The 22,661-nt window shown below is 37.6% G+C and overlaps 2 pseudogenes; both read right to left on the minus strand.

The window, feature by feature from the left end:
* Window positions 1–562: 562 nt before the first annotated feature.
* Window positions 563–4,399, minus strand: Gm35570 (annotated as a pseudogene).
* Gm21049 (predicted gene, 21049) lies at window positions 7,935–11,697 on the minus strand (annotated as a pseudogene).

Here is a 22,661-nt window from a genome sequence, read left to right on the forward strand (position 1 = left end):
GTATCCATTATGCAGCATTTAAGAATAAAGCTGTCTAAAGAGCTCAAATGTGACACACCTGTGGCAAGTTTTAAAAGAACATGAATCAAAACACAGTATCAATATATGCCTATTCTATAACCTCAAAATCTTAATATATGCCTATTCTGGGACATCAGTCTAGTCATTGTATGTTTCCTCATCCCTACTCCTTCCCACTTCCACCTCTAAAATAAGACCTGATCATAGAACAGAGAGCCCGTTATGGGACTCTTGATTATCACCCATTAAAATTCTGGTTGTTGCTGGCCATGTGGTACACTCCTTTAATCCCAGTACCTGGGAGTCAGAGGAAGGTGGATCTCTGGGTTTTGAGGCTAGCCTAGTCTACAAATTGAGTTCTAGAACAGCCAGAGCTCACAGAGAAAGAAACACCCACAACTCTTCCCTAGATTTTTCTTTTTTTGTTGTTGTTGTCTTAAAAAGGGATGCTAATGCTACTAAATTATCTAACTCAAGACAGACCCCCTACAACAAGAGGATCCAGGGCCAGCCATGGTAGAGGCAAAGGTTTGCCCAACTCTTTAAAGTAGAACTCACTCACACCTTATGACTAACCATCTTTTTCACTAGAACTATAAACAGATTTTGCTGAATAGCTAATCAGTTACCATTACTACCAAAAGTAACAGTTACCTTTAAGCAGTAAAATAATAACTTCAGGATGGTTAAAGCACAAAATCAACTGAGAATGACAAAAATTAGTATACAGAAGTGGCCTTTTAAATCTGTGGGCCAAACATCCAAGGGCTCAAGCAACTGTCTATTAATATTTGATCTGTGCTGCACATGCAGACATCTCCTTATCATAAAGCATAGTACAACTATCATTTACAGGAGCATTTACGCTGCGTTGAGTGTCATGGCCACACCAGAGATGAGGTGAAGTGTAGTCAGTAATATGCAAATATGATACCTTCTCTCGACTTGAGCATCCACAGTATTGGTTATACAGGGTTCCTGAGATTAATCATCCTGTCTGAAGGCCGAGAGAGAGAGAGCCACGTACTTTCCTCTGAACCTGCTCTGTTGCTGCTGTTGTTACAATTATCTTTAGGGTTAGAGACTCAACAACCCATGACATCATGCCCACAAGGCAATCATGGTACACTGAGCTGTCTCCTGAGCCCTGACCATTTAACCTCTTAGTGCTGTTTCAAAGCAGCTGCTCAATTTTCTGATGTATGATAAAAATCTAAAGATATAAACAACACTTGGCAATTAGCAAAGTGTTCTGAAAGTGTCTGTCAAATGTAAAATATGAGTTCTAGTTACTTCCTCAATCTTGTCATAGCCAGGTATTTGGACAGGCTAAATTAAGTTTTACTTATGGCATAATTTTACAATAACCTCACCTAAATATCTTTTACAGACATCAGTGCATATATATGGGATATATAATTTAAAACTGTAAGCTAGTTGAGTTTTTCTTTTCTCAAAACAAATTCTGGTTGTAAAATACCTATGTATCATTTAAATTTAAAACCAAACCAAACCATTCTTACCAGGTAGAAAATTTTTCAAATCATTTACACATTCACAATCTATGTATTTTGTCATGGTCAACAAATGGACTCAAATGGTTTAAGTTATCCCACCATTTGAAGAGGAAAGTATCTGCAATTATCTTAAACCACAGAGTTAACTTAATTTCACCACTGGCTGCCTTCTTCAAAATTTCTCTGACTTCTTCCTTTGATACATAGCAATAGCTTTTAATCTCGTTGGGATCTGGATTCAAAGTTACATTCTTCCTCAGAAACAAAATCTAATCAACTTCATGTTCACCCCAGATACCATCAGATTGGGCCTTGTAGTAAATTCTTGTTAGATAATCCATTTCATTTAGATCAACCTCTTCCAAGGGTATTTCCAACTCGGCTTTCAAGCGCCGCTTTGCTGCTCACTTCACACCAATGGCGTTGTTCTCTTCCCGCTCGCCTGGGATACTTAATGGATGACTACAGCAACTATTGGTGAAACGACCTGGAAAGGTAATTTTAGCATCTGATCTCTGCTGTAACAGGAGCTTATTTTCAGTATTAAACAAGAAGACACTAAAAGCTCAATGTATTAATCCTTTGTCGATGTTTTCATTAAGGTGACAATTTTTCTTGGTGTCAGCCCCAATTTTATTGTCATTTTCATCAATAAGAATACACATCTCTGCTAGAAGCTGTACCTGTTTTTCATCAGGATGGCTGGTATTTATTTCAGGCATTGTGACAGAATGTCTGATCTGACCTAGAACACAGAGATTCCGGCTGCAGGTGCTCCAAAGACATATTTTTAAAGGAAAGTTATGATCTCCTTAGCAGTAGTCAGCCAAATGTTGAAGAATAGGAACAAAGATCTATGTTTCCCTCTGTGGAATTCTCTCATATTTTTAGTTAAAAGATAATATGGTAAATAGAGGTTGACTGACTTATGAAATCTTAATGCCACCATGTAGCCAATAGGAGTTTTACAGCCTGCATTATCTACACTGATAGCTATTGCTAAAGATTGGTCTTCAATTGATTTTGGATTTGAAGAGCTGGTATTTCACTATACATATTTGTTTTGATAATAATGTATATAAAACATTTTCTGTTACTTCACTCAATCATAGAAAACCCCATCTTTGCTATCAATGGAATATATTACCTTGAGGTATGGTAAAAATCCACTTATGTAGGAAAGATTTTAGAGCCTGTGAAGCAAGCCTTCCTTCAGGCTTATAGTATTCACTATATGGATGATATTCTGTTAGTCACCTCCAAAGAGAAAGAGCTACAATGTGTGTGTGACATGATTTAGGATGTGCTACATAAAAACGCTCTTATAATCATACCAGAAAAGGTACAAAGATCAGACATGGTATAATATATGGTATAATATATGGGACAACTGCTAACAAGAACACCTGTTAATACCCATTAAAATGTCAGACAGGACAGGACATTTAAGACATTTTCTAAATTTATTAGGGACTAACAATTCCCTACATGCTACTTTTAAAAAGTGTATTTCTTTAGTTTTATGTGCATTAGTCTTCTACCTCCATGTCGGGGGTGGGGGCGGTTATTGAGGGGCAGGGATAATGTGTGTCCCAGAACCTTTAGAACTGGAGATACAGACAGTTCTGAAATGGCATATAGGTGCTGGGAACTGAAACTGGATTCTCTGGAAGAGCAGTCAGTGCGCTTAAACACTGAGACATCTCTACAGCCCTGCTACATACTACTTTAAGAATACCCAATTAATCACTAGCCAACTGTTTAAAACTATGAAAGGTGAGATGGGATTGGATACATGTTTATTTTATCTGCAGAAATAAATTAAGAATTAAGGTTATTAGAATCCAAATAAAAGAGGCATTTCTGTATTACATGGCTCCTTTGTACCCTTTAAATTTACATATATTCCCCACTAAATTGTCTTCTATATGTATTGCAGCACAAGAGAGCAAATCTTTGAAATAGATATATTTACTCCATAAAATGTAAACTGCATGCCTTTCTTTTCTTGCTCAATTAGGAAATCAGGTGAGGATATAATGTCATCAATTATATGGATATATTCCTTGCTGTATTACTGTACACATAACTAACAATCACTTTTAAAGAAATTTGCAGAACTCTATGGATTTTCAAATTTCAAGTACAGATTCTTATAGTAGGATAGGAACCTCTTAATTTCATCTTCACATCCTACCATGCTCCCATTACTCCAGGATCTACAATCACTGATTAAACCAGCACTCATCCTGTACTTATTGCTCCTATTTTTGTATACTTTTGTATACTCTAACCTCCCTGATTCAATTGCAGAAGCTGATGCATTAACTGATTATTTTTACCTCTCCACAATGCGAGCATCACCACTTATAAACTAATACTATTGGAGTTCACGCACAATACCACATCCCACTTGGACAAATGAGAGTGATTATAGAAGAATGTCCTACTTGTTCTTCCTTACGCTGACACAGTTCTACAGTTGAGACCATCCAAGAGGTAAAACTATTAGTGAATTATGGAAAGTAGGTGTAGCTCTTATGCAGTAGATTCTGTACATGTGTAAACATTGATTCATACTCTAAATTTATTTGAGTTGTACCTCTATACCCAGAGAATGTTGCAAACTTTTGTTCTCATGGGAATGCCTGCTACAATAAAAAGTGACCAGGAGCCAATCTTTAGTAGAAAGAATTAAAAACTTTTGTAAATGATGGAATATTAATCATATGGTAAAACTTCATAATACTCAAAAACAGAACATAATTGAAAGAGCAAACAGAACATTAAAATAACAACTATTTAAAAATAAAAGCAGGGAGACATGAAGGTACATCCTTGCACTTTCTTTACTTATACTTATTTTGAAATTTACCTGAAGGTGATACATGTTCAGGAACTCAAACCCATTTATTCCCAGAACATTCTGCACTGTTTTTAGACAAACCTGTGAGGTTTAAACAGTTTGAGACTTGGAAGCACATTTGGCTGAAGAAATTTGGGAAAGGATATGAATTTGGCATTGCAGATGTTGTCCCTGGAAGATTATAGATTCCTCTCAGGCCCCTCCAGCTCTGGACCATGAAGAACAAAGGTGGAGAAAGAGAATAGTGCAGTCATCATGAAGACAGTAAGTCTCCAGCTAGAAGGGCAAAAAAAATTATTGACAAAACCAAACCATTAGGACCAAGACTGCCTTCCTGTGGCCAGGTAAAGACCCAGTGCACCTAGGAAAAAGTTATACAGAGCCCTTTGTCGGCTGAGAATCTCATTCTGTTGATTCTAGCTGCTTTGACCTTTGTGTCTGTGGATACACATGCATCAAAGGACAATTAGATTTATCTACATGTACAACAAAAACAAAAACAAAACACATACATGCATGCACACAACAAAACAAAACACTCTGTGTATTCTGTATTCAAAAAATTAAAACAAAGCAGATTTTCCATGAGAAAAGTGTTCCAGGAATAGAGTCACATGAGTTGATTTTTGACTGCTTCTGAGAACACGCCAAAAAAAAAAAAAAGTACAGGAGACTTTGACCTCAGTTTTTTCAAACCAAAAGCTTGTTTTCAGGATGTTTGTTTGCCCTTATCTCGGGGGTATGTGATAGGAGTGGGTGTGCTGCAGGTTAAATGCTTCTACTTGATATTGTTATCTAGAGAGTGTTTAAAGTGTCCTTTGTGTTCCTCTATGGTATAGCAAGTTTTTACCACATGCAGCTCGTCTTTATGATTATAAGGAGCTTGAACTCATGTGATATGTACTAATATGACCTTTCTTAACTTTCTGAGTTTAAATTGTCTGATTCTCTGAGTACAGTTAGCTGTTGCATGAGACTTTAGTCTTTCTCTTTATCTGGAGCATTGACAGTGTAGGTTTTAAAGCCAGATAGTAAACCTGCTGCATCAACTCTACCCAAATGGACACGTGTCCTTTGCAGAGAAATTCCTGTGGACCAATGGTTCAGAACATGTCTGCATCATATGCACAATGGACTTCCACCTGCTCTCCAAAAGACCATTATGAAAACAGCAAGTGAGAGCAATATTTGTTTTTAAAATTTCTCTCTGAGAATTTTATTTAATTAATTTTGAAAATTAATTCCTACCTACCACAATCTTCCCTAAGTCACCCCTTTCCTTTCAATCTATCTTAGTATTCTTAAAAAGCAAAACAAAACAAAATAAAACAAAAACAACAAAAAACTTCAAGACCAGATTGTTTACTCCAAATATTCTTGTGTATGTGTATTCTTCAACTAGAGAATGGTTGATTTTGCAGGGGCTGTACTCTTCCCCTATCACAAGCCAACTTTTATCAAGAGCGCATGGCCCTGTGTGGACTGAGTGCCACTCTTCCCTCTCCATGCTCAGATTTGGCCTGTTTTCATGTTGCACAGGTATCGTACATGATGGATTTTGTTCACGTGAATTCAAAATTCTATAATTTTATCTCTTCATGAGAAATCAATTTGACTTTGTGATTCTAAGAATATTAATGGAGACCTGTAAATCTCTAGTCACTAAGGGCTAGACAATTGGCATATAATATTTAATCCACATCATTGCAATTATCACTTAGACTAGAACTTTCTCCAACCCAATTTTTAAGGGGCCTTCATCCCTGTGTGTTCTGTGTGTGTTGGAGCATGGGTGAGCTGTTTGATGTGTGCAATTTCATGTTCATGAGACCTAAGGTGAGCATGTGACAAAGAGAAGACAACCTCAGATGTCCAATAGAATGTCTTTTCTGACATTCATACAAGACAAAATTTCTTTTTTTTTGTTTTTTTCTACTGCTGTCCCACAAAAGTCCAGGAATTTTATTTCTGCCTTCTCTCTCTATGAAGGTACGATTGCCATAGAGTCATACGATTCCATGTCTGACTTTATTTGGATTAGGGGGATTCAAACTGAGCTGCTCACAATGCATTGAAAACATTTTATGTACTGAGTCACCTGTGTAGCTTAAACATTAACTAAATATAGCAGATATATGTTAGACATATATATGTTAACCTCCATCCTATGAGCTTTGTCTGGGAGTTCTGAAATTATTACCTTGTTTGGGGCCTGAATTGAAACTGATTCAGATAAGATGAGAATATTACCCTGTACAACAACTTTTTGCAGTCTTTTGTAAACAATTTGAGACCACAAATGATATGGCTATTGAAAGCCCTCACCAAGTATAACAACACTACTTTTTACCTGTTGATGGGTATGTAGTCTTTATGACATCTTTCAAAGATTTTACTGCAGAGAACGGAGTGTTTTTGTGACAGATATAATAGTTACAAGCCGAGGACAATGATAGGTGCTAGTACTAGAATTTTCAGACCAGTCTCATAAAATGGACCATTATCCTCACATCTAAAATAGATTTTCTTTGTGACTGAACCAATTAACTATTGGATCATTTAAAAAATATATTGTGATTAGGGAGAAGATTTTCTAGTAGAAAACATAAGACACTCATAAATTTCCAACAGTTCAAATTATATTACTTTACAGTATACTGTGTGAAGTGATTCATCTGATAATTTTTCACATCCAACTCTTGCACTCTCCTATTTTTGTATTTCTTCCTTGAATGGTCCAATTTTCACTCAGACTGGTTAGAAGCTGAGACAGATGCTTCATGTATTATGATGCACAGAGATGATTGTAATGGCAACACTCATCTCTCCATTTCCTTTAGATATTTCTTCTACAAATGCTAGCAAGGAGCCCAGAAATGTAGGCTTTCTTTTTCTAATTATTTTTCTCTCATTTAGACAAAAGGGTACTTACATCAAAGTTAGAATGCAAACTCCAGCCACATTTCAAACATTTAAATACGTGCTTAATGTTCTTATGCTAACCGGTCAGTGGTAGCACATGCCTTTAACCCCAGCACTTGGGAGGCAGTGGCAGGCAGATTTCTGAGTTCGAGGCCAGCCTGGTCTACAAAGTGAGTTCCAGGACAGCCAGGACTATACAGAGAAACCCTGTCTTGAAAACCAAACCAAACCAAAACAAATCAAAAGAAAAAAATAATAAAGAGTAACTCCTCACTAAAAATCTTACAGTGACTTAAATAATTGAAAAATGGAACTAGTAACTCTGACAATTTTGCTGTGTCTACACTCCCTTGGCAGTGATGGCTGGCATCATATGCCAGCATTTCAGAATGTGTCCACAGTAGTCACAATGTTCATAACCAAGGTACTCATAGCCAAAACACCTTCTGTAGTGTTGTAACATCTCTTGTGTGTATCTGTTTCTAAATTGGCTTAGGTCAATTAGAGCTTACGCAAAACTTTAGGTTCCACAAGTCATTCTTAGAATCAGATCTTTTACGGAATTTCTCAGAATTAGTATGCAGTTACCTCCCGTGGTCACTTTACCTCACCTTTTGTGAAATCTGGGCAAGGGCTCATGCAATTGCATTGGTCTTTTCTTCTGTCATATTACTGACCATTGACCCCAGAGAAAACACTACCACATTATGCTCTCCAGAGCTCTGAACAAAGTCTTCCATTTTCTGAGAAGAAAGAATTTGTTCTATCACACAATAACAATAATAGAAAAATCACTCCTGAAACTCATACAAAAAATAAAGTCCCTAGAAGAATAAAAACTGAAGTATTCTTGGGAGTTTTTAGATTAATGTTGTTAAAACATTATGAAGACAGAACTGGCACAGTTGAACACTTTGAACATCACAGGCAGCAGTTCAAAGTCTACTCTCATACGTTAGACAAATGTTCTCCCTATTTTCCTCTGGTAAAATAAAAGCTCAGGAGTGCAAATGCAGTTTGTGAAATACTTGCAAAATTGTAACATCGTTACATTTTTATCTTACAGAAAGTATAAAGTTTCTTTGCTGTTTTATTTCCTTTCTATGATGGCTGATTTAACATTACTATCTAGTATTTGATGAAATCATATCTGAGTTGTAGTATGTACATATGTGGTAGTTAACACAAATTTCCTTTAATTAATTAAATGTTTTAGTCTTTATAAAGTAATCATAACTGCATGATATACATATACTAGGAATACTTTTCTAATATAGTGTATAATTAAGAGTATTTTCAAAGATGATGTACACAATTCATTCTTTGAAACAGAAACTATGTCAATGTTTTTTTCTGTGAATATAAAAGTAATAACCTCATATATGGTAATCACAGCTTTTGAATTACTGAAAGTTTCTGATGTGCTGAATTGAACTGACCTTATTTCTCTTTGTGTGTATTTATATATGTGTGCATGTGTATGACTCTGCACCTGTGTGTATCAGTGTGTGTGTGTGTGTGTGTGTGTGTGTGTGTGTGTGTGTTGGAGATTAGTAATGCCTATGAGGTTTCCTGCCTTTGTTTTAGCACATGGGTGCCAAAGGTGAAAATCAGATGTCTTATCTATCAATCTTTAACATAATTTTTGAGACTGTCTGCCATTGAATATGACCCTCCCATTTTTATCTGGTCTCTATGCAGCAAGCTTCAGTATTAACCAGTTTCTGCATCCTTAGTACTAAGGTCATCATGCTGTGCCAGGACACCCAACTTTTTCTATGGATACTGGGACTCAAACTCATGTCCTCATTGTTTAGTAAGAACTTTAACCAATGGTTAATCACTATAGTCCTCTGTATGACTTAATTTAACTCACTGATTTCCCAATTCTATCATGTCCTTTCCTGAGTTTATTGACTTCCTACTTAGCAGGACTCTTAATTCCACATCCCATACATCTGTATTAAGGGGAGTAAAAGGTGATGACAGATATAGAATCACTTTCACAATAAATAAAATGAAATGAAAAGGAGATAAAAAAGAATATATTTACCTTAGACAAGGGTTTAGCAGGTTTGCAATGGAGTCCTCCACCATAATCAACATTTGGTAAGGTTGGGTGAGGAAACTCCAAATCCCAGTAGGATCTAATGAGCCACATTCCTGCTTTGCCCATTGTCTCAGTTAAGGTGGTTTGTCTTCAAAGACAGAGAAAATGAGCAAATGAGACAGAGAAAAGTTGAAAAGCCTGTCTTTTGTGTATGAATTATAGTTTCTTAAAAGTGTTGGGAAAATTGTGTTTGACATAGAAAATCTGCTTCTTATATGTAATACAATTTGCATCTGTAATTGACTTGTGGCTCATACAATTTATATAAATGTAAGTTTGGGTTGGTTTTTAAAGGACTTACCATATGTTTCCTCATTAATTTAATGATTTCCTCATAGTTAATGAAAAAGCCACTGTATGAATAAGTATGCATTTTACTTCTCTCTAAATCTTCGAATGACACTCTGCAAACATAAACATACATTCCAGGTACAAATGTCACAACATATTTTGTACCTTGCCCAGGATTCCGAGGGTCATGGTAGTTTGTAGCTAATCTTTTTTTCTTCTTTTGCCTAGGGAAATAAGAAGTTTATGAATGGCTGGATTTCTGCTTAGTGCTTCAAACCTTATTTCTTACTAACACATTTAATATACTTATTCTGTAAAATAATCACAATATTTTCAAAAATTATGAGACTAGGAATTTTTTGCCCAGTCCTAAGTATGGTATATTTTTTAAGACAAAAAACATGATTTCAAAATATACAGACCGAGCGCATGAGTATCCATGCTTCTGTAGAGTTTAGACATTTGCAATAAATGTTATGAAATGGCACAATGTAGAAATATGGGGCTGGTAGAACCTTAGTTTTACTCTTAAGCTTGGGAAATAACACAGAATCTTTCAAGAGTAGCAGAAATCTATAAGAAATTAAAAGAAAACATTATATGATTTATCTTTTCATTTATGTGTGTGTGTATCTGCATGAGTGTATGCTAAATTTATCCCAGTGACTATGGATACAATAAAAGTGTCACAGGTCTGCTGAAAGTGAAGTTACAGGAAATTTTGAAACACTGGACACAAGTGGGTGTTAGGAATAGACAACAGGTACTAAAAATGTGGAAAGAACATTCTTAAACTTTTGGTCATATTCTCACAACCCACACCACTTAATTTTCAAAACTGATACTGGCCTAGGTAAAAGAAATTAATTTCTTCAATATTACACACACACACACACACACACACACACACACACACACACACACATCATTCTTGAATCTACACGGATCAAAATTTGAGTACCTGGCTAGGGTCTTGTTAAAATAGAGAAACCTTTTGTATTAAATGAGATAAAAAAATATTTAGGGACTAAATGCTTCTCTTTGTCACCATATAGCTAACTAGAATGTCTTATATCAGGACTACTACCGTCTTCTATTTGATCAATAATATGAGCTTTTACAGAGAGTTTGTTAGCTAATATAATTACATTTGACCACCTGTAAAAGACTCCACTTTGTACTTAACAGAAATGCATCTTAATATACATGTGAAACATGTTAAGCCTGTGAAGAGAAGCATAACTTACCTAAAGTTTCGCTGTAAAACTGACCCCATTTCTTCTCCCTAAATGTCTGGAAACAAAAGTCAAAATAAAGCATACATATCATATTTTTATCCCTCTCTTTGAATGTCATTTGGCCACCTCATCCTGACAAAATTACAGGTACATAAGAGGCAGGGAGAGGAAGTCCTCCACTGTATTTTTCAAGTTGTTAGCCAGGGAAAAGCCAAGACTATATAGAAAAGGAATTTGGTGCAGTTCAGCTATGAGCTCCCCACAGGGACCAACAGCATCTGACAAAGTAACATCAAACTTGGATTCTTGGAGTTTTGCCATGAGCTGTTTGTTTGAAACTGTGTTTTTACAAAGAATTAGAGATTAATCAGAATATTCATCAATTATATTTTGTAGTAAAGGGGAATATGATAAACATGTATCTCTTGGAAACTCATAAGTCCATATATCCACAACACTAGCAAAAATAATTTCCATGTCATCATTCCTGAAGGATGTAGAAAAAGTTTCAAACTTAAGGCCAGGCAATACTGTGGGATCAAGAAAAATGGAAATTGAAGGTCTCAGAATAGTGACTTCATGGCCCTTCTGTACAAGTTCATCCAGTATTATCTTTATATTCATCCAGTGACTGTAGTCCACCAGCCACAACAACACCCTCCCATACTTTGCAGATCTGAAGCAGCAACTTATCTGCAGCAGCAGCAGAACAGAAATCCACTTCCAAAGCATCCTGAAAATTAAAGTCCTTCTGTTCAGAGTGTAATCCCTTTTGTCACTGCTTGACCTTTTATCCAAGAAGCATTAGCCAAGAAGTTAAAATATAACTGGCACTGCTCAAAGCTGATAAGGAAATGAACATTACTGTGTTGATAGAAAAACATGAGTTTATCTGCCCCTCTAGATACCCCAGAGTCTGAAGGTCTCCCAGGAGATCTCCTGTACTCAGGGCAAAAGGTAAGGGACCCTCCCAAATAATTGTAGCAGCTGGGAACCCTGATGATCCCAGCAGACTCAGAACACATCCCCTCCACTCGAACTCCACCTGCCCCCTAGCCTGAGCATTCCACGATGACAGGTCATCAGCTTGTCTGCTACTGTGAAGACCCCACAGTCTGAAGGCCTCCAAAAAGATCTGCTGCACCCAGGACAACAAATCATCAGCTTGTGTGCTCCCAGAAGGCCCCACAGTCTGAAGACCTCCAAGGTTATCTGTTACAGTCAGAGCCACTGGTCTCCCACGAGATGGAAAGCAACCCATTGACAGATGAGTCAGACTCCATACTGAGAAACCTAGACCAGTTAGCACCAGAGATAAGCAGATGGTGACATGCAAGCACAAGACCATAAGCAATAAAGCCAATATACTTTGGCAGCATGAGAACCCAGTTCTGCCACCACAGTAAGCCCTGGATATCACAACACACCTGAAAACCAGGATGCTGACCTAAAATTCTATTTCATGAACATAATTGAGTCCTTCAAGGAGGATATAAACCTCCCCCCACCCAAAAAAAAAATACAGGAAAACACAGGTAAATAGGTAGAAGCCTTAAAAAGGAAACAAATAAATCCCACAATAATGGTGATACCTAAACCACACAAAGACACAACAAAGAGTGAAAACTCCCAACTAATTTACGTTTGTGAATATCAATGCAAAAATACTTAGGAAAATTCTAGCAAACTGAACCAAAGAATGTATCAAAACCATCATCCACCATGATCAAGTAGGCTTCATCTCAGACATGCAAGGTTGGTTCAATATATGAAAATATATTAATGTAACCCACTATATAAGTAAACTCAAAGAAAAAAATCACATGATCATCTCATTAGATGCTAAAAAAGGCTTTGACAAAATACAACTCCCCATCATGTTAAAGTATTGGAGAGATACTTAAGGTCCATTCCTAAATATAATAAAAGTAATATACAGCAAACAAACAGCCAATATCAAATTAAAAATGGAGAGATACTTAAGGCAATCTCACTATAATCATGAACAAGACAAGGCTCTCCCTAGCCCTAGCTCAGAGATCTAGGAGGTACAATTTGGAAAAAAAGAAGTTAAGGTATCATTATTTCTGGATGATATGATAGTATGCTTAAGTGACTCCAAAAATTCTTCCAGGAAAACTCTACATCTGAAAACTTAAACAAAGTGGCTGGATATAAAATTACAAATCAGTATCCTTTCATTTATACAAATGATAAATGGAGTGGAGAAAGAAAATAAATGACACACTTCACAATAGTCACAAATATAAAATATCTTGGGGTAATTCTAACCAAATAACTGAGAGATATGTATAGCCAGAAATTCAAGTCTCTCAAGAAAGAAATCAAAGACCTCAGAAAATGTAAGTATCTCCCATGCTCATGGATTGGTAGGATTAACATAGTTAAAAAGGCTACCCTACCAAAAGCAATCTACAGATTCAATGCAAACTCCATCAAAATTCCAATAAATTCTTCAAAGACAAGGATAGAGCAATTCTGAATTTCATATGGGAAACAAAGCCCAGGATAGGAAAAAAAAAAAAAAAACAACAACCATGTTTAACAATAAAAGAACTGGGAGAATCAGCATCCCTGAACTCAAGCTGTACTACAGAGCAATAGTTATTAAAAACTGCATGGTATTGGTACACAGACAAACAAATTGATCAATAAAATAGAATTGTAGACACAGAAATAAAACCACACACTTAATTGACACTTGATCTTTGACAAAGAAGCCAAAAATATACAATGGAAAAAAGAAAGCATCTTCAATAAATGATGGTCTAACTAGCAGTCGGAATACCAAAGAGTAAACATGGTGGGATTCATGGCTCCAGATCCATATGTAGCAGAGGATGGCCTAGTTGGACATCAATGGGGGAAAGTCCCGTGGTCCTGTGAAGTCTCTATGCCCCAGTGGAGGGGAATGTCAGGGCCAGGGAGCAGGAGTGGGTGGGTTGGTGAGCAGAGAGGGGTGGGAGGGAATAGGGGGCTTTCAGAGGGGAAACCAGGAAAGTGGACAATATTTGAAATGTAAATAAAGTAAATATCTAATAAAGAAAAGAAAAGGAAAAACCCTTGTGTCAGAATCGCCAAACTTTAAATGTACAGAGTATATGATCTTTTACCTAGAGTCAAATTAATTCAACACATGAATAAAATGCATTACTAAAATGAAGAATTCAATGAAGTCAAAATCTTAAGCCTTTCCTAAAATATTTAAATGTAGAGATTTGTTAATAAAATTTGAAATTATTATAAATATATAAAACATTATAGAAGCTACAAGATGTGAAATAAAGAAAGTAATTTTTGTTGTAGAAAAATATCTCCTAGCATTAAGTTATGATGACTTTGAATGAATGACTTTCATTTTTGTTTTGTCTGGGAGACAAGTCAATCAAGCTGAGCAATAAGAAATCCATTAAAATTATTGTCACCTTTAAAAAAAGTAAAGAATAGAAAAATGAAAATAGGCCTTCTGGTTTCCATCTCTGCCTGTAGCAGATCCTCTGACAATATACCCATAGCACCAGTAGGGAGCAAACCTCCCAGGAGTGCCTATGAGTGCAGGTAGGTCCACCACTGCTGCTCAGAGGAACCTGCCCAGAATCCTCAGGACACAGGAGCTGAGGCGTTGCCTTGGACAGGAGTTTTCTGGTCTCTGTCTTCACCTAAGAGCTGATCCTGTACCATAATTCTCCATACCCAAGTCCCTCCCGGGGAGAACTGGTCTCCTAGGAGTACTGACACACAGGCTTGCAGGAGGGACAAGACAAAGTCAAAGACAGCAAGACCAGTTTTTTGTTTGTTTGTTTGTTTTTGTTTTTTGGCTTTTTGAGACACTCTTTCTCTGTATAGCCCTGGCTGTCCTGGAACTCACTTTGTAGACCAGGCTGGCCTCGAACTCAGAAATCTGCCTGCCTCTGCCTCCCAAATGCTGGGATTAAAGGGGTGCACCACCACACCCGGCTGAATTCTTATTCTTTTCTTTTCTTTTTTTTGCAAGACCAGTTAACACCATAGATAACCAGATGGTGAAAGGCAAGTGTAAGAACATAAGCAGTAGAAACCAAGACTACTTGGTATCATAAAAACGTAGTTCTCTCACACAGTGAATCTTGATTACACCAACACACCAGAAAAGCAAGACTGATTCAAAATCACATCTCATGATGATGATAGAGGAATTTAAAAAGGACATAACTAACTCCCTTAAAGAAATACAAGAGAACACAGGTAAACAGGTAGAAGACCTTAAATATAAAACACAAAAATCCCTTAAAGAAGAAGTTATACAGACCTTAAAAGAACACAAATGCCAACCCAGACTACCATACCCAGCAAAACTCTCAATTACCATAGATGAAGAAACCAAGATATTTTGTGAGAAAACCATATTTACACAATATCTTTCCACAAATCCAGCCCTACAAAGGATAATAGGTGGAAAATGCCAACATAAGGAGGAAAACTACACCTTAGAAAAAGTAAGAAACTAATCTCTCAACAAACCCAAAAGAAGATAACCACACAAACATAAAAATAACATCAATAATAACAGGGAGCAACAAGCACTATACCTTAATGTCTCTTTTTTTAAATGAATTATAGAAAACTTTATTCCAAAGCTATACCCAAAATGTACAATGAAATTTATCTCCTTTCAAACTTAATAAAAAAGGGGAATATCTACATTTTAGATTTTACAATTTGCAGATCTTCTGCTCCCACAAAAAGTCTGATAAAAAGTTAATTCCATTAATTGAAATTTTAAATGACTGTCTTTATGTAAAGAATATTCTAAATGCAAAATATTCAAAAAAATTTTCAGTATGGACAAGTCTCTTCCGCTCCATTCGAGCACCAGGGTACCTTGCCAGCGGAGTCGCCTGACACCCGCAAGGGCCCACACAGGATTCCCCACAGGATCCTAAGACCTCTGGTGAGTGGAACACAGCATCTGCCCCAATCCAATCGCATGGAACCTGAGACTGCGGTAAATAGGGAAGCAGACTATCCGGGCCTGACCTGGGGCACAAGTCCCTTCCACTCCACTCGAGCACCAGGGTGCCTTGCCAGCGGAGCCGCCCAACACCCGCAAGGGCCCACATAGAATTCCCCACGGGATCCTAAGACCTCTAGTGAGTGGAACACAACTTCTGCCAGGAGGCAGGTTCAAACACCAGATATCTGGGTACCTTCCCTGCAAGAAGAGAGCTTGCCTGCAGAGAATACTCTGCCCACTGAAACTAAGGAGAGAGCTAGCCTCCCAGGTCTGCTTAGAGAGGCTAACAGAGTCACCTGAAGAACAAGCTCTTAACAGAGACAACTATAACAGCTAGCTTCAGAAATTACCAGATGGCGAAAGGCAAACGAAAGAATCCTACTAACAGAAATCAAGACCACTCACCATCATCAGAACGCAGCACTCCCACCCCACCTAGTCCTGGACACCCCAACACAACCGAAAATCTAGACCCAGATTTAAAAACATTTCTCATGATGATGATAGAGGACATCAAGAAGGACTTTCATTAGTCACTTAAAGAATTACAGGAGAGCAATGCTAAAGAGTTACAGGCCCTTAAAGAAAAGCAGGAAAACACAACCAAACAGGTAGAAGTCCTTAAAGAAAAACAGGAAAACACATCCAAACAGGTGATGGAAATGAACAAAACCATACTAGAACTCAAAAGGGAAGTAGACACAATAAAGAAAACCCAAAGCGAGGCAACGCTGGAGATAGAAACCCTAGGAAAGAGATCTGGAACCATAGATGCGAGCATCAGCAACAGAATACAAGAAATGGAAGAGAGAATCTCAGGTGCAGAAGATTCCATAGAGAACATCGACACAACAGTCAAAGAAAATACAAAATGCAAAAGGATCCTAACTCAAAACATCCAGGAAATCCAGGACACAATGAGAAGACCAAACCTACGGATAATATGAGTTGATGAGAATGAAGATTTTCAACTTAAAGAGACAGCTAATATCTTCAACAAAATAATTGAAGAAAACTTCCCAAACATAAAGAAAGAGATGCCCATGATCATACAAGAAGCCTACAGAACTCCAAATAGACTGGACCAGAAAAGAAATTCCTCCCGACACATAATAATCAGAACAACAAATGCACTAAATAAAGATAGAATATTAAAAGCAGTAAGGGAGAAAGGTCAAGTAACATATAGAGTAAGGCCTATCAGAATTACACCAGACTTTTCACCAGAGACTATGAAAGCCAGAAGAGCCTGGACAGATGTTATACAGACACTAAGAGAACACAAATGCCAGCCCAGGCTACTATACCCGGCCAAACTCTCAATTACCATAGATGGAGAAACCAAAGTATTCCACAACAAAACCAAATTCACACATTATCTTTCCACCAATCCAGCCCTTCAAAGGATAATAACAGAAAAGTAGCAATACAAGGACGGAAATCACGCCCTAGAACAAGCAAGGAGGTAATCCCTCAACAAACCAAAAAGAAGACAGCCACAAGAACAGAATGCCAAATCTAACAACAAAAATAAAAGGAAGCAACAATTACTTTTCCTTAATATCTCTTAATATCAATGGACTCAATTCCCCAATAAAAGGACATAGACTAACAGACTGGCTACACAAACAGGACCCAACATTCTGCTGCTTACAGGAAACCTAACTCAGGGAAAAAGACAGACAATACCTCAGAGTGAAAGGCTGGAAAACAATTTTCCAAGCAAATGGTCTGAAGAAACAAGTTGGAGTAGCTATTCTAATATCAGATAAAATCAACTTCCAACCCAAAGTTATCAAAAAAGAGAAGTAGGGACACTTCATACTCATCAAAGGTAAAATCCTCCAAGAGGAACTCTCAATTCTGAATATCTACGCTCCAAATTCAAGGGCAGCCACATTCATTAAAGACACCTTAGTAAAGCTCAAAGCACACATTGTACCTCACACAATAAGAGTGGGAGACTTCAACACACCAGTTTCATCAATGGACAGATCATGGAAACAGAAACTAAACAGGGACACAGTGAAACTAACAGAAGTTATGAAACAAATGGATCTGACAGATATCTACAGAACATTTTATCCTAAAACTAAAGGATATACCTTCTTCTCAGCACCTCACGGGACCTTCTCCAAAATTGACCATACAATTGGTCACAAAACAGGCCTCAACAGATACAAAAATATTGAAATTGTCCCATGTATCCTATCAGACCACCATGGCCTAAGACTGATCTTCAATAACAACATAAATAATGGAAAGCCAACATTCATGTGGAAACTGAACAACACTCTTCTCAATGATACCTTGGTCAAGGAAGGAATAAAGAAAGAAATTAAAGACTTTTTAGAGTTTAATGAAAATGAAGCCACAATGTACCCAAACCTATGGGACACAATGAAAGCATTTCTAAGAGGGAAACTCATAGCTCTGAGTGCCTCCAAGAAGAAACGGGAGAGAGCACATACTAGCAGCTTGACAAAACATCTAAAAGCTCTAGAAAAAAAAGGAAGCAAATTCACCCAAGAGGAGTAGAAGGCAGGAAATAATCAAAATCAGGGGTGAAATCAACCAAGTGGAAACAAGAAGAACTATTCAAAGAATTAACCAAACGAGGAGTTGGTTCTTTGAGAAAATCAACAAGATAGATAAACCCATAGCTAGACTCACTAGAGGGCACAGGGACAAAATCCTAATTAACAAAATCAGAAATGAAAAGGGAGACATAACAACAGATCCTGAAGAAAACCAAAACACCATCAGATCCTTCTACAAAAGGCTATACTCAACAAAACTGGAAAACCTGGACGAAATGGACAAATTTCTGGACAGATACCAGGTACCAAAGTTGAATCAGGATCAAGTTGACCATCTAAACAGTCCCATATCCCCTAAAGAAATAGAAGCAGTTATTAATAGTCTCCCAGCCAAAAAAAAAGCCCAGGACCAGATGGGTTTATTGCAGAGTTCTATCAGACCTACAAAGAAGATCTAATACCAGTTCTGCACAAACTATTTCACAAAATAGAAGTAGAAGGTACTCTACCCAACTCATTTTATGAAACCACTATTACTCTGATACCTAAACTACAGAAAGATCCAAAAAAGATAAAGAACTTCGGACCAGTTTCTCTTATGAATATTGATGCAAAAATCCTCAATAAAATTCTCGCTAACTGAATCCAAGAACACATGAAAGCAATCATCCATCCTGACCAAGTAGGTTTTATTCCAGGGATGCAGAGATGGTTTAATATATGAAAATCCATCAATGTAATACATTATATTAACAAACTCAAAAACAAAAAACACATGATCATCTTGTTAGATGTAGAAAAAGCATTTGAGAAGATCCAACACCCATTCATGATAAAAGTCTTGGAAAGATCAGGAATTCAAGGCCCATACCTAAACATGATAAAAGCAATCTACAGCAAACCAGTAGCCAACATCAAAGTAAATGGAGAGAAGCTGGAAGCAATCCCACTAAAATCAGGGACTAGACAAGGCTGCCCACTTTCTCCCTATCTTTTCAACATAGTACTTGAAATATTAGCCAGAGCAATTCGACAACAAAAGGAGATCACGGGGATACAAATTGGAAAAGAGGAAGTCAAAATATCACTTTTTGCAGATGATATGATAGTATATATAAGTGACCCTAAAAATTCCACCAGAGAACTCCTAAACCTGATAAACAGCTTCGGTGAAGTAGCTGGATATAAAATTAACTCAAACAAGTCAATGGCCTTTCTCTACACAAAGAATAAACAGGCTGAGAAAGAAATTAGGGAAACAACACCCTTCTCAATAGTCACAAATAATATAAAATATCTCGGCATGACTCTAACTAAGGAAGTGAAAGATCTGTATGATAAAAACTTCAAGTCTCTAAAGAAAGAAATTAAGAAGATCTCAGAAGATGGACAGATTTCCCATGCTCATGGATTGGCAGGATCAACATTGTAAAAATGGCTATCTTGCCAAAAGCAATCTACAGATTCAATGCAATCCCCATCAAAATTCCAACTCAATTCTTCAACGAATTAGAAAGAGCAATTTGCAAATTCATCTGGAATAACAAAAAAACTAGGATAGCAAAAACTCTTCTCAAGGATAAAAGAACCTCTGGTGGAATCACCATGCCAGACCTAAAGCTTTACTACAGAGCAATTGTGATAAAAACTGCATGGTACTGGTATAGAGACAGACAAGTAGACCAATGGAATAGAATTGAAGACCCAGAAATGAACCCACACACCTATGGTCACTTGATCTTCGACAAGGAAGCTAGAACCATCCAGTGGAAGAAAGACAGTATTTTCAACAATTGGTGCTGGCACAACTGTTTGTTATCATGTAGAAGAATGCGAATCGATCCATACTTATCTCCTTGTACTAAGGTCAAATCTAAGTGGATCAAGGAACTTCACATAAAACCAGAGACACTGAAACTTATAGAGGAGAAAGTGGGGGAAATCCTTGAAGATATGGGCACAGGGGAAATATTCCTGAACAGAACAGCAATGGCTTTTGCTGTAAGATCGAGAATTGACAAATGGGACCTCATGAAACTCCAAAGTTTCTGCAAGGCAAAAGTCACCGTCAATAAGACAAAAAGACCACCAACAGATTGGGAAAGGATCTTTACCTATCCTAAATCAGATAGGGGACTAATATCCAACATATATAAAGAACTCAAGAAGGTGGACTTCAGAAAATCAAATAACCCCATTAAAAAATGGGGCTCAGAACTGAACAAGGAATTCTCACCTGAGGAATACCGAATAGCAGAGAAGCACCTGAAAAAATGTTTAACATCCTTAATCATCAGGGAAATGCAAATCAAAACAACCCTGAGATTTCACCTCACACCAGTCAGAATGGCTAAGATCAAAAATTCAGGTGACAGCAGATGCTGGCGTGGATGTGGAGAAAGAGGAACACTCCTCCATTGTTGGTGGGATTGTAGGCTTTTACAACCACTCTGGAAATCAGTCTGGCGGTTCCTCAGGAAATTGGACATAGTACTACAGGAGGATCCAGCAATACCTCTCCTGGGCATATATCCAGAAGATGCCCCAACTGGTAAGGACACATGCTCCACTATGTTCATAGCAGCCTTATTTATAATAGCCAGAAGCTGGAAAGAACCCAGATGCCCCTCAACAGAGGAATGGATACAGAAAATGTGGTACATCTACACAATGGAGTACTACTCAGCTATTAAAAAGAATGAATTTATGAAATTCCTAGCCAAATGGATGGACCTGGAGGGCATCATCCTGAGTGAGGTAACACATTCACAAGGGAACTCACACAATATGTACTCACTGATAAGTGGATATTAGCCCAAAATCTAGGATACCCATGATATAAGATATAATTTGCTAAACACATGAAACTCAAGAAAAATGAAGACTGACGTGTGGACACTATGCCCCTCCTTAGAAGTGGGAACAAAACACCCATGGAAGAAGTTACAGAGACAAAGTTTGGAGCTGAGACGAAAGGATGGACCATGTAGAGACTGCCATATCCAGGGATCCACCCCATAATCAGCCTCCAAACGCTGACACCATTGCATACACCAGCAAGATTTTATCGAAAGGACCCAGATATAGCTGTCTCTTGTGAGCCTATGCCGGGGCCTAGCAAACACAGAAGTGGATGCTCACAGTCAGCTAATGGATGGATCACAGGGCTCCCAATGGAGGAGCTAGAGAAAGTACCCAAGGAGCTAAAGGGATCTGCAACCCTATAGGTGGAACAACATTATGAACTAACCAGTACCCCGGAGCTCTTGACTCTAGCTGCATATGTATCAAAAGATCGCCTAGTTGGCCATCACTGGAAAGAGAGCCCCATTGGACACGCAAACTTTATATGCCCCAGTACAGGGGAACGCCAGGGCCAAAAAGGGGGAGTGGGTGGGTAGGAGATTGGGGGTGGGTGGGTATGGGGGACTTTTGCTATAGCATTGGAAATGTAAATGAGCTAAATACCTAATAAAAAATGGAAAGAAAATTTCAGTATGAAACTGTTCTCAGTTTCTGGTAGTCTGTGAAAGCATAGATCCCTGTGCAGCTTGAAATGAGGTAAAAAGATGGTTTCCCAGACACCATCTTCAGATGTTTATCCTCGACGCCCAGTGCAACATGATTCTTCCACTCCTCTTTCTGTAGAACATCTCTGCTCCCCTGACTACCTAGTATTCTGCATGTCAAACAGCAGCAAACCTGTCATCTAAAAATTCCTCATGTTACAATGTTTTCCAAAGAATTTTATGTCCCAAAGGGACGACCTGCCTATAGAGGGCCACTATTTCTTTGAAAGGTATTTTAATAAATAAAGTCTACAAGTCTTTTAACAGGCCCTGAAGGGAAAAGGCAGCAAACCTCTGAGGAGGTGTTAGTTATCAATATTTTATTTTATAGGTCGCTTCTCTAAAATTTAAAAATGAAGTCCTTGGCTGCCAATTAAAATTAAAAGTAGCTTCTAATGAAACACCTCAAATGTTATTAAGACGCAAGCATCACATTGTACAATAGAACAAACCCACAGTATCTAATTGCTGGGCTGTATGCTTAACAGTAGGAAATAAAGTCAGTCCAGGGGAAGCCTGCTTCTAGGCATCCTCTTTGCTCAGTGCGACTTTCTTGGGGCTTTTGTTTTGATT

The sequence above is a fragment of the Mus musculus genome, chromosome 5 (assembly GCF_000001635.26).
Source record: "Mus musculus strain C57BL/6J chromosome 5, GRCm38.p6 C57BL/6J".
NCBI classification, from domain to species: Eukaryota; Metazoa; Chordata; class Mammalia; order Rodentia; family Muridae; genus Mus; species Mus musculus.